Raw genomic sequence first — 13,345 nt, 5'->3', positions numbered from 1 at the left:
TAAAACATTTACAGGCAGAGAAACAGTAGGTGCAAAGTTCATGATGGGAGAAAAGTTGGGGACTCTAATGGATGAGAAGGTCATTGGGGTGAAAACAGAAGGAAGGGAGGTGGATTATGAGGCAGGCATTGCCAACTCTACTCTTACTTTAAGACTGTACTAGGGCACTGAGAAGTCACAGGAAGGGCGTTAAATACGGGGTGTAATGTACTAATAAAAATCCAGGACTTCTCAGCAGCGCTGTCCATACATCAATGGTACAATCGTCGGAGCAGGGCGATTAGATGACCCCTGTTTTACAGAGGCAAACATTCAGCCCTGGAAAAATTTAGTAGCTGATGTCAGACATCCAGGAAGACACTGGGCTTGGGTTCCTACCCAGGCAGTCTGTCCCCAGTACCCAGGTGAACTGTTCTCTGTTGAGCACCTCTGTGTTTCAGAAGAGAGTGGCCTGGGAAGTACAAACCATTTGTATTTCTTCAGTTGGCTGTCAACAATCGACAGTAGACTAAGGGCAACGAGAAATCGTTGGGCATCCATCTGCCATTGATCCATAACAGTAAGCAGAGGCCTTTTGACAAATGTGAATGCCGTCACCAGAAGCACTTCCAGCACATATGGACATTTTGCACTTACGAGGCCCTACAAAGATGGGGAATGGTCCATATTTCAGCACATTCCATTAAGCTGTCGTATGCCTTCTTCGCATTTCCTCCCATATGATGAGTGGAGGATTAATAAAACCTTTACTCAGTGAACGTTTTCTCCTCTCACCTCCCCATGCATCCTGTATTCTGCTCCTGATCTCACAATCAAATCATTTTAACATGAGACGTACAAGGTCAAACCCAGATCTTGGCCCCTTGGGTGGTTTTGAATCATTCAGCGACTGCAGTCAACCTTTAATGAGGGCAGAAACATGCTGCGGTTTGCTTCCCTTGGACCACCCACAGCTTTCTAGCAGCCGAATGGTGAGAAGCATCCTCATGCAGAGGACCCTTTCTGGAAATTCTGCATAGCACATAGCTGCACCCAATTTCACAGTAGGAGAAACAAGAGGGAAAATAGAGAAAGCTTTGTAAGGTGCTAATCATACATCCCTACATATGGAAAAGTCATGGAGCGTGTGAGTGTGTGTGTGCGTGTGCATGCGTGTGTATGTACGTGCATTTGTGTGTGTGTGTGTGTGTGTGTGTGTGTGTGTGTGAGCAGCTACCCATAAAACTGAGAAGCTGACTAAGAGTAAGGCAATAATACTTGCACATGCTCCTGGGACTGTTTAGTTGTGTTACCAGAATCCTGCCCTTCTTCTAATGTGGTCCGCCCAGCCACCTCACACCTAGTCACGAAACTTCTCCAGTGTTCTGAACCTTTTGGGGTTTAATCCTGTTATTAATTTTAAACTTAGCATTTGTTTTAACCATAAAATCTACCATAGTTTAATTTTTTTCAAATTTTAATCATCTCAAGAAAGACCGAAAACACCTTAATACTCGCTCCCCATTTGCCCCCCCCCCCCCAGCTTCCCCTCCTCGGCTACAGGAAACACTAAGGGAGGCACCATTTCCAGAGAGTTGCCTGTTCTTCACCTTCAGCTTAAGCTGGGCTCATGCTCTGTGTCCTTTGTGACTAGATCCTTCCACTTATGGTTATTCTTATACTCAAGCCTCATCTCTGCATGCGCCAGCATATTCTTTCTATTGAGGAGTGATATTCCAGAGTTTGATGCCTTCTTTCATTAACTGCTGAGTATATAGACTGTGTTATGATTTTAACATGAGTTGTCCCCCATATACACAGGCACTAAAGCTTTGTGCTGGTGACCCTGTTTGGGGAAAATGAAGGAGGCAAGTCACAGGGGGCCATCTCTGTAGGTTGTGGTTGATCTCTAGCCCTTTCCTGCATCTGGACCCTTGATGCCATGGGGTGAATGATTTTTCTCTGTCGTGCCTTCTTCCTGTTTGGTCATAGGTGGGCAGCAACAGAGCCAGCCTGCCTTGATCTGACACCATGACTCAAATGTAAATCTTTACGCTCTTAACGTAGTAACGTAGGGTTACTACGGCTACAAAGAGACACCATGACCATGCCAACTCTTATAAAGGAAAATACTTAATTGGAGTTGGCTTACAGGTTCAGAGGTTTAGTCCACTATCATCATAATATGGGGAAGGACAGTGCACAGGCAATCAATGGTGGGGGAAGGGAGCCAAGAGTTCTACATCCAGATCCACAGGCAGTAGGAAGAGAGAGTGACACGGCCTGAGTCTGATTTGTGCTACCCATACACACATGCTTTTATTATTAAATTTTAAGAACTCTTTATATATTCTGTATAACCATTCCTTATCAGATGTATGACTTCCAAATCTTTTCTCTTGTATGAGCAACAGTACACAGTAATATGCTTAATGAATAATAAAATTAGGTATTCTTGTATTATTCTAAATCTTAGAGGGAAAGCATTCAGTCTTCCACTTTTACCGCAAAGGTAACTTAGATTTTACACACATGAAATTCATCATTTTGAGGAATTTACCTAGAATTTTGGTTTGCTGAATAGTCTTCTTCATGAAAATGTGTCAATTTTGTCAAATCATCTTTCTGCGATATTGAAATGATCTCCAACTTAATTGAAGTAAAGTTTTCGAATCTGTATTTTTGGAACCTAAATTCTAATTCTACTGGATACCTCTGTGTGATTGTCAAATTCTTCCCCTTTCTATCTAATGTCAAAAGCCTTATGTATGTAATAGAATCAATGGACTATATCTCATCCCCAGTGTGATTGAAAGTGGAGTATATGAGGGCTGAATCTTCTCCACTCCATTTGTTTTCCTTCATAATTTAAAAAAGAATATATATGAGGTTGACTTTGTCAAACAAAGGCATTTCATCATTTTCAATAATGAGCTGTACAAAATTTGAATTTCTTATTTATTAAGCAGAAGATGTTGAGGCATATTCCAAAACTGAAAGGTATTTTTTAGGATGCTTAATGGTTACGGAACATAGCATGTAGGGGTTGCACTTTCATTTCTATAGCTAATGAACCTTGATAATATTGCATTCTTCAACAGCTGGGAGGTTTTCTCCTAAAGCTACGTGGCCATCATCATTACCATTATGTGAATGGGATGTGAATAACATAATTGAATTTCTCAAATGAGGCACAATTCAGGGTTTCTTGGGGGCAGTTCGGTTAGGAGACATGTGGGGGGAAGCACCTGATATTGCTTTCTTTCCAATGTGTTCCCAGCAGCCTCCAGGCCATCATCCTGTAATTTCACACTACTGAGGGATTTCACTCCTGTGCCTCCAAGTGTGGCGTTCAAAGCTTGCCTGTCCTTCCACATCACCTGCCATACGATTCATGCAGCCATACGTGAGAAGGGCTAAGAAGGAGCATAGGATAGTGCTAGAGCCCGTCTTGTAGAATAATACTCAACTAGGCTTGAGTCTTACTTTCATTATGTATCAGCTTTGGGTAAGTCATAATCTCTGTTTCCCATCTTTCATATGGAAGTCATTATACATACATCACGTTTTACTGAGAGCTAAATGAGAAATGTATTTGTCAAGTCCACCTTACTGATTGGTGTTTTTGATATTATTGCTTTTGTATTATTAACATTTTGTTGTTAAGATTGTCATTTATGATAAAGGAAGGTTGGACGCCATTCTTCCCCTCCCGCAGCTAGCTCAGTATCTCCTGTCCCTTGTCCAAGGCTATTGAATAGGTATACCAAGCTCAAGCTGTTACTGACATATAGATTATTCAGCAGTTACTGAATGCTGAGGCGGCACAGCGCTGTGGGAACACAAACAGAGACAGGGGCCGTCTCTCCTACCCTCAGTGGAGCAGAAAGCCTGAAGCTAGTCAGACAGAACTGAGACCTGTACAGGCAAAAAGCCGGCGTTCACCATCTCAGTCCCAGCTCCAAGGGAATCTGGGGCTTGTGGCTAGACCACATTATTTGGATTGCAATCAGTTTAATATTAAATGCTCAAGTCCTCCTGTCTGGGATGCTCGTTTCTCCTGAGGAGTCATGTGAGGTACAGAAGCCCACATCAATCAGGCTGTTGTTTTCTTCTGCCTCGTCTCACTTTTGTCAGCTGGATTGATAAACTAGAAAACAAGAGACACTTCTTTCTAAATAAGGAAGAACCTAATTTGAATAAACACTCCCTGCCAAGCTCTCACTTTAAGAGCCTTCAACACAATTTGGAGCTTATGGCTTAGCTACCCCGATAATACTACTCTTAGAATTCATGCCAGTTCCTTCTTTGCAAAAAAAAAAAAAAGAAAGAAAAAGTTGGCAGGATTTTCCAAGCCAATTACACCTTCTAAAATCACTTAGCCCTTGACCTCTTGCCTTCTTAAAATTTGTTCAAAGGACAAAGATGTTCAGCATTATGGAATAAACATTAGCGAGAGGCTATTGCCCCCACAGGTTAACTAGGATTATATCTTAAGCCAGGAAACACACTTTGTAATTGCTTTCTTTATTTTATTACATGACTCCAGCCCAGGCAAATGGCATTTGGAGAAGTCTGATTGTGTCCATGCTCCTATCGTAAGGGAAGCAAGATCATCCTACCAAAATGCTGTACTACAAACTTGAACTAGTTTATTTAATGCAGGGTAAAAGTTCAGCCCTGACCCCATGCTTCACACTGCAATTACCCTGACTTTGTAGGCACGGTTCTGGTTACAGCCGCTGTGTTCACTTCTCCTCTCCCATGAATTTGTATTTTCTCCCTTATTTCCACTGAAATTTTCTTCCAAACATTGAGATCGAATAGTGTCACAGGAAGTTCTCAGGAGGCAGCTCCTCACAGTCAAATCAATGAATAGAAAATTGTCTTCAGCCAAGCAAGCAGTCAAGTGTATGTTTTCTATATGTTGGTGGCTACAAGGGAGGAGGGACATCTATCTGCCAAAGTAAGAGGTAGACTAGTTGTATAGTTTCTATAATATATTACCACGCACAGCATCACTGCTAAAATAAGAATATTACCTCCTCATTATGTGATGATTGGCAAGTCACAAAGGGCTTTCACCTATGATAATCTCATTGGTCTCCATAGAAATTAAAGAAAATAATGAAGATGCAGATTCTTATTTGCAATATACTTTTGCAGAGGAAGAATTTGTCGTGACAGAACTGGTTACATTGGTGCCCATCCTGTTGTACTTCCTGTCCCCTGTCCTCACATGCTCCAGCTACACCATTCCCCGAAGAGTTTAATCAAAGATTAGTATATCCAGTCTATACTTTAAGAGTTGACATATTGTATAATTTATCATTCAGAAAACCCTCCAATGATAACTTGGAACCCAGGAGCCATGATAGGTTCTGTGAGAGGAAAAAATAAGTAAGAGAAAAATCACTGATTTCTTAGAAATACCAATCTAGTTGACAAAGTAAAAAAAGATATCATTGCTTTTGAAGAACTCAAACTCTAGTTGAAAGAGTCAAGAAAATAAATTTGATAAAGTACCTATTAAATGTTACAGAAGGAAGAGGCCAGAACCCAGATACAGAAATAGTTGATCTTTAGCAGGGCCTTAAAAGGTTAATGGAGATTTTAAGCCACAAAAGGCAAGAAAGAGATGAGAGTGTATTCCGGGGAGAGAAAATGATCAAAGGCACCGAGCTGGGAACAAGCATTGGCAGCTGGTGAAAATGAGGCAGCTCGGTGCCTTAGAGATGAGAGGAGAGTGACGTGACAGACGGAGAGTGACGTGACAGACAGATGATGACCCGCAAAGAGAAATCTAGTTTCAATCCAATCTGTTATGTAGATTCTGCTACTAAACCTCATCTGCATCAAATCCTGCGAATGAGCCATCCAGTCTATGAAGGACCTCATGATATTAATATAATAATATATAATAATAATAATATCAGCAATATGACTTCCCTGCATGTCACATATTATGTGATGCGTGTGAACAAAACTCCTGAAAAGAAGCTGTGTCTGCAGGGACAGGTTGACTGATGAGAATCTCAGTGCTGTGGAGACATTGGAATGTTGCGGGTTCAGAAGCTAATTGCCTTATCTTGGGCCAGTTCTAGCCCCTAGACCAGCCATTCCTTGCCTACCTGTGTGTCAGAACTAATATCCTGTGACTGACAGAATGAACACCTTTTGGAATCTATTAACATAGGAGACAACTAACTTCCATCAACACAAAAGTTCAGATAGCACCATGGGAAAGCTTCCCCCACCTCTCTGTAACTGTCTCTCAGATATACCCACCTGTTTTAGTTAGGGTTTGTGTTGCTGTGAAGAGACACCATGATCACGGAAGCTCCTATAAAGGAAACCATTTAATTGGCGCTGACTTACAGTTTTGGAGGTTTAGTCTATTACCATCATGGGGAGACATGTGGCAGCATGCAGGCAAGTTTCCCCATCACTCTATAACTGCCTCTCTGATATACCCACCTGTCTTAGTTAGGGTTTGTGTTGCTGCGCAGAGACACAATGACCACGGAAACGCTTATAAAGGAAAATCTTTAATTGGCACTGGCTTACAATTTCAGAGGTTTAGTCCATTATCATCATAGTGAGAAAAATGGCAGCAGGCGGGCAGGCATGATGCTGGAGAGGGAGCTGAGAGTTCTACATCTTGATTCACTGGCAGCAGAGGTAACTGTGTTCCACACTGGGTGTAGCTTGAGCATATGAGGCTTCAAAGCCTTCCTCCACAGTGACACTTCCTCATACAATGCCACATCTACTTCAGTAAAGCCACACCTCCTAATAGTGCCACTTCCTATAGGCCAAGAAATTCAAACACATGAGTCTATGCAGTCATTCCTATTCATACCACCACAGCATCTATGTACTTTAAACTTGCCTTCATTTTTGTTGCAGGAAATGTGTCCGTACAGTCAATTGACTGTCACTAAAGCAACCTTGAATCTAGAACAGAGTCAGTGATTTACTGACCAGGATTATCCATAAAGTTCTTGGAGGACTTTGTAGGGCAGCTAGAGAGGACAGGAAGAGACTCATGGGAAGTTTGTGGGATTTTTCCAGTACTGGACGTTCCAGAGAATGTGGAGAGAGGGTCAGCCAATAATTCAGCTTTCCTTGTATTTTTCAGGTCTTTATCTCAATTTCTGACTCCTGAGTTTTTATTATACTAGAACAAATTAGGTAATCATTTCATCTGGCAGCTGCAATTTATGGCTTTCTCTGTTCTTTATAACGCCTTCATGAAACTGCCTCCATGTTGGAACATGGACCTTGAGGTAACCTAAATCTATGCTCCCCAGGCCCAGAGTCACTCAAAATGGCTTCCAAGTAAACTCCTATTCCCTTTCTAAAAAAATAAATTTTCAGAAGACAACAGGTCAAAATAAGTATCGCATCTGAATCAATGTTGAGATTCTCCGGAGGCCCAAGCTTGTTCCATGGCAGATACAGATAAAATACAAGCCTTGTGGCCAGATACACAGTAACTGGACCCCACAGTTCTTCCTTAATGACCACACGAAGAAAACGGATTGCCCCTGAAGACCCAGGATAAAAAGTCAAGTCAAAAAAGGAAAAACAAAGCAAAAATGAAGAACCCCAAGCTATGTGTGGACTTCCTGGACCGTAATTCTGTTTTAATGCTGGTGACGACAGATTGCCAGAGAGCTTTCCTGAGGAACAACTTCTCTGAGATGTGAGGACGGGATCACCAGGCATCCCTCCTACTTTTCAACTCTCCTCATGACTTCCTGTGGGTCATTCCCATGTGCCCTGCTTTATTTTTCCACGTTTCTTTTAATTATAAACATTAAACAATACATACTAGTGAAACATCTCTTTACAAGAGGTTTGTGGGCCTTGGTAAATATTTAATGGATTTATTTGAAGACATATTTTTCCAAGCTACTGTACCTTAAAGACTCGCAGCCTGGCCAGGTCTTGCTGTGGTTTCCGTCCATCAGAGAAAGGGTCTTCACTTACAGTAAGATCTCGGTGCCCGTCTCTGCCTCCTGGCTCTCACCTGTCTATTCAGATGACTGTACTTGTGCAGCCTTTGCTCACAATGCTCAAACGTGCTGTCTTCATTGTCTTTTCTCTTGGATATCATGATATTCTTACTTTGGCTTTTATGCATGCTAGTTACTCTTTCCCTCAAGATTCCTGAAGGCTTGCTTCTTTTCCTCAATCTCTTTACATGACTAGACCTTCCTGCTGTACAGGTTCAGCCCAAATGTCGCCTTTTGTCAGTAGAACTTCCTTTACCTTGCTATCTATGCAGCTGCCCTCCTCTGCCGTACCCCTAATTATTATCATATCAGACGGCTCCATTTTATTTTTTTTGTCACTGTCCCCAAATGCTTCTTTCATATCTTCATTTATTTACTATTATTATCTGTGTTGGTTTCATGTTTATAGATGTGATAAAACACCACGTCCAAGGAAACTTTTAGAAACATTTATTTGGACTTACAGTTTCAGGGGGATGAGAGGCCACAATGGCAGAGTGGAGGTACAGCGGTTGTAGCTAGAAGCTGGGAACTAAAATATCTGAATTTAACACCCAAATCATTCAGTTTCATACCTCTGCCCCCAACAAGATCACACGGAAGCCTCCCAAACGGTGCTACCAACTGGAGAACAAGTATTCAAATAGCCAAGAGTATGGGGAATATCTCATTCAAACTACCAAAGCGTCCCTCACTAGACTGCAGATTGCGAGTGTATTGAGTGTATTGCCTGGATACTCAAACTTACCACAGGGCTGTCTGCAAAACTGGCACTCATTAAATGTTCACTAAATGAACATATTCGTGAGAAAAAAAAGAGACATAATGAAGATAAGTTAAGATCTGCTCTACACTGGCACCTGAGTCTCTATGGGACTTTTCCAGGTGGAGGAGGAAATGGTCATATACAGAACCATTTCCATTTCACTTCAGGATATAGTAACTGGGAGTCAGTTGTACCACCTTATCCTCATCCCCCTGGCCTGCCTCCAACTCCACCACCTTCTCCTCATCCCCCTGGCCTGCCTCCAACTCCACCACCTTCTCCATTCCACAGCTCTGCTCTCCCTGTGCACTCTGTGAACGGAAGGGAAAGCACATACTCTCGTCCCATTATCTAGGATAATATCTGGGCGTCTACAAGGCTCCACGCTAAGCATCTCCTAAATATGATCTCTGAGTGAAATTTCTTATACACACCGATAAAATTTGCATAATAATTCCATCACTCTCTTTTTAAACATTTTATTTCTATTTTCTCAATCTCTTGGTTATTTATATCAATTCCTTAACGCAGTTCTACATTCAGTTCACTCTCCTTGTTTAACTTTTCCTGAATAGTTCATTGAACACACTGTGGGGAATCAATGGGCTACAGTACTGCTTGTATCCAACCTACTTGTTAAGGTTCTATGATAGGAGTGATCATTTTTTCATTATTTGATCATTTGATTCTTCAAACAAGACCATAAATCTCTCAATTTCATAATATATATCTTCAATACTTTCTATCCTTGCCATCCACACATTCACATTCGCAAGCAGGGATATATTTCAAACAGAAACAAGCAATCATATCCTTGGGCTATGCTATGTTCCAGCCACATTAGTTACCTAATGATTATAACAAAATTGTGTCATAGATGCCATTATCCCAATTTAATTCTGAGGAACTAAACCCTGTTTCAGAATCTGTCCAAAATCTTGCAGCTTGAAATAAAAATTTACATCTCACTCAGGGCAGAGTGAATGAATCTAAGGCTAGAAACCAAATTCGGATATCTGTGTTTACAATTAAACATGAAAGAATTAAAGTGACGCACTGTTTGATTCAAAAGAGAATAACCTCCCAGGCAAGATTATTTCACTTTGAATAAGGCAATTCACGGAACGCTACTTTCTGCCAAGGGCTTGTGCTAAGGGCTAAAGCACAAAACAAAATAAAAATACATAGTTAAAGAAAAAAAAGATTAAAAAAAACCCAGAATTTCTTCCAAGATAGTGACAACAAACACAGAAGCTGGCGATGACTAGCATCAATTGTTCTGTGATGACTAGTGATGACTAGCATCAATTGTTCTGTGATGACTAGTGATGACTAGCATTGGACCAGAAGTCAGCAACAGAGTAAATTGAAATTGGATAGTTAGGGTTTATTGAGAACTTACGGGAAGAGATGCTGTTTGCTGAATGATTTACACACAATATCTCATTTAACAGTCACAGCTACACAAAAACTGACTATTTTTAGTTCTTTTGTTAAGAATAAAATGGAAACAGAAACAGAGACAGATTGAATGGTTTGCTGGTCTTCATAGAGCCTCAGTTTCTGTGGGTTCCTCACAAGAACATGCCAACTATTTTATTTTTTATGTAAAATATTACGTGTAAACTGAAGAATTGAAAAGCAAAGAGGTGAGGAAGCAACACTGAAGCAGTCTAGGCGGGAGGCAACATTGCTATGGTTAAAGAATGAAGAGGGCTCAGGAGCTTCAAGTATTAAACCCCAAGGGACGACAGTCCTCTGAGGAGAGGCATCATCGTGTCTCAGTCTGCAAGGGACTGCCATGGAGCTACCGCCCAGCTCTCTCAAGAGAGCTAGCAGCAACTTGGTGCTCTTCTCTGGAGAAGATGCTTGAGACTGGCTCTCTGAATGTTGGGCAAACTTCAGAATGGAAATAGAGAGAGGATAAGAAAGAACTCTGCTGCCACGGAGAACATTCTTTGCTGGACTGGCTCTGTCGAGAGAGGCCCAAGTAGGAACCTAAATCAGAAAAAAGCTCTCTTTTTCAGTCCAGGCTTCGGGTTTATGTCTTGCCCTAGGGCCTGCTAGCAAGGAACGACCAGCTAAGGAGGAATGCAGTTAGCCAAAATCACCCCAGTGTCTTGAAGCCAAGCATAGATGAACACGTAGGGAGTTGAGGAACATCAGTTTAGCACCAGGCACACCGGGCAATCATGTTGTCATTACGTCTCTTCATTAGCTACTCTTCCAGATGACTGTTTCATTCTTGTTCTTTCTATTTCAAATTCTCAGTGTCTTCTCCTTCATTGACACACCCAAATGACAAACTTAGTTCCTGTTTTATAAGGAAAAATATGAATCGATCCAAAGAAAGTGTTGGATTGAGTCCACCAAACTCCCCATCTGCTAGCAGAATTCACATCATGGAGACTGTTTTGTGCGGAGATGCTCGTTAAGAACTAAATTCACTTTTATTCCTCAGATTTGGGCTTTCCTTCCTTACTGGTGCATGCTAGTTCAGCAATTCTCTCCTCTCTCACTTAGCTCATAAGTCATGAGCTTCCTTATATCTACCAGTTAATGGTTGGTTAGGATGGCACCGTGTAGGTAGTGTGGCCAGTGGACTCAGCAGACTTGAGAAAGGTCAGTTTGAAGATAATATAATTTAAAAGTGTAAGGCAGAGTTAAAACCAGTGTTTCTTCAATTGCCTTCCCTCTGACCTGATGCTTCAATTTAAGAGAGCGGAATTCCTGCCTGTTTATCCTTGATTGTGTGAGTACATCAAGAATGCTATTTTTTTTTTTTTTTGCTTCAGCTCAGACTCACATAAGTGAATCTCTTTAATTTCTCAGCTGTTGGGTTAAGCTTCTTGTCTCTGACTAAACACCTCATCTTGTCTAAACTAAACACACACACACACACACACACACAAACACACACACCTCTTGACTTTCTCAGCTCTACTCCTGAGCTGTATCCAAGCACTAACATTCAAAACTAAACACTCATATCACTGCCCACGTTTGCTCCTAACGATGCAGACACTGAATTCTAGTAACTGAAGAGGGAAAACGCAGCGAAACACTTCCCTGTTTGGGGATAAACAGGAAGATATCAGGAAATGCATGCGGTTGGTCCCATGATTTGATTGCACCTGAGCAATTCTGTTGGGTAATCTATTTCCCAGTGGAGAATCAGTGCAGGTGTGCTCGTTTCTCAGAGTTGATGCCTCGCACGCAAATATGAAGGTTTTTTTTTTGAAGACCCCAAGAGTTTAGATACTCAGTAGTTTCTAATCTTGGGTGTGAAAAGGGATCTTTCGGATGAATATCAATTTTTCTAAAGCACTACTGTGATCCCTGCCACTGGGATTGGCTTGCCGTTTATCTGTATTGGAAAGGTCAGGTGAAAAAATGAATCGAGTAAATGAAGACTACCCGGACACAGCGTTAGATTATTGTTTTTCAAACTCCACATTACTAGCATGCTGTCCAAATGTTTCTATGGAGGCAAATGACAATCACATTCAAAGGATGAGGAACAAATTCTAGGACACTCAAAAAAGTACTGAACTGATAGCAATAATAAGGAAAGGAAGACAAATAATTGTATGTCCTCTTGTCCCAGGGTCTCCATCTGAACTCTCTTTGTAGCCCTTGTGAAAGATGATGCAATGAGATGTTGAAAATATATTCTGGGCACGCTTGTGTAGCAAGGATTCTAGGTCCAGTGGGGAGGGGCTGCTTCTTGTTTATGAGCTACTAATAACTAATGTCCTTTATCTATAATATCTCTAACCACTATAAATCTAGGAGAAAAATATTTGATGGTACCATTGGACTGTGAGCCGTGTCCATATCATTTTGGTGGCTGTAAATAGAACAATTATGTCACTAGCAGTCATCTATGCTTTTGAAGAAAGTAAATATTGGACAATTCTGTTGATGTGTCATCTCCAGGGTTTGTCTGATGCTCCTAAAAGGGGTACACTTAGACATCTCTTGTCTCTCCCCAGCTTTTACGTTTGAAGTTGTTTCTAACAACTGTCAAATATTACCACATTACCCCGACCCCCATCTTCCTTTCCAACTGGATTTTGATGTCTTTGACCAGGATGAGTTTTAAAATGACTCCCATTCTTAGATCAGTGTCCATTTCCCTAAGCCAATCTGTTTACCAAATCGACATCTTACCAGTCAATAAGAGACTGAGTGCTGAAAAGAAACTTTCCTAGCAGGCTTCCTTGCTGTAATGGAAAGTATTTCCACCGTGATTTTGGTTATTGAAAAAAAAAAAGACAAATTAACCTGAACACTCTTCTTCCTGAGTTTATTCTAAACAACATATATTAACATTTTAAAATAGATTTTAAACAGGTGCCCAGTAACAGAGTGACAAGCGTGAAGTGTGAAATTTGAAAGTTAGGAAACGAAACCACATATGGTCAACGTTTTTTTCTTTAAAACATCCGCCTGTGATGGCCTGTTAAGTGGCCTCATCACTGTCAAGCCAAAAAAGACTTGTAAAACTTGGGAGGTGGGTATTCACAGACAACATTTGCTTGGTGATTTTAATGATGTCTGTAATTAGTCATTTAAA

The sequence above is a fragment of the Myodes glareolus genome, chromosome 19 (genome assembly GCF_982192425.1).
Source record: "Myodes glareolus chromosome 19, mMyoGla1.1, whole genome shotgun sequence".
Classification (NCBI taxonomy): Eukaryota; Metazoa; Chordata; class Mammalia; order Rodentia; family Cricetidae; genus Myodes; species Myodes glareolus.
The sequence above is the reverse complement of the archived record's forward strand: the minus strand, read 5'-3'. Positions refer to the sequence as shown.